Source organism: Schistocerca nitens, chromosome 12 (genome assembly GCF_023898315.1).
Source record: "Schistocerca nitens isolate TAMUIC-IGC-003100 chromosome 12, iqSchNite1.1, whole genome shotgun sequence".
NCBI lineage: Eukaryota > Metazoa > Arthropoda > Insecta > Orthoptera > Acrididae > Schistocerca > Schistocerca nitens.
The window spans coordinates 141,475,386-141,475,922 of record NC_064625.1 but is presented as its reverse complement, the minus strand read 5'-3'; the positions used below and the strand labels follow the sequence as shown (position 1 = coordinate 141,475,922).

General features: G+C 40.4%; 1 non-coding gene across 1 annotated transcript; it reads left to right on the top strand.

Annotated features, from left to right (window-relative positions):
• The first annotated feature begins 201 nt into the window (after nucleotides 1-201).
• Nucleotides 202-276, top strand: Trnas-uga (transfer RNA serine (anticodon UGA)). The gene has a single exon. It is a non-coding gene; the product is annotated as a tRNA-Ser (tRNA).
• Nucleotides 277-537: the final 261 nt, after the last annotated feature.

Sequence of the window (537 nt, the reverse complement as noted above, 5' to 3'; positions counted from 1 at the left end):
TGAAAGAAAGGATATTGCGGAGACATGGCTTAGCCACAGCCTGGGGGATGTTTCCAGAATGAGATTTTCACTCTGCAGCAGAGTGTGCGCTGATATGAAACTTCCTGGCAGATTAAAACTGTGTGCCCAACCGAGACTCAAACTCGGGACCTTTGACGAGGTACTGGCAGAAGTAAAGCTGTGAGTACCGGGCGTGAGTCGTGCTTCGGTAGCTCAGTTGGTAGAGCACTTGCCCGTGAAAGGCAAAGGTCCCGAGTTCGAGTCTCGGTCGGGCACACAGTTTTAATCTGCCAGGAAGTTTCATACTAGATTAGGTGTTTATACTGTTATAATTGCTGGATGATCTTCTAATTGAATTATTCGTTATTAGGCTCCCTCCGTTCTGTTGCTCAAACAATTTCATATGAAGTTAGTTTAGCTTCGATTTTATTGTCTTTAATTATTTTAATTGGTAGTTTTAACATGTTTGATTTTATAAATTATGAGCTTTATTGCTGATTTATTATTATTTCTTTTCTCTTAGCTTTAGCTTGTTTT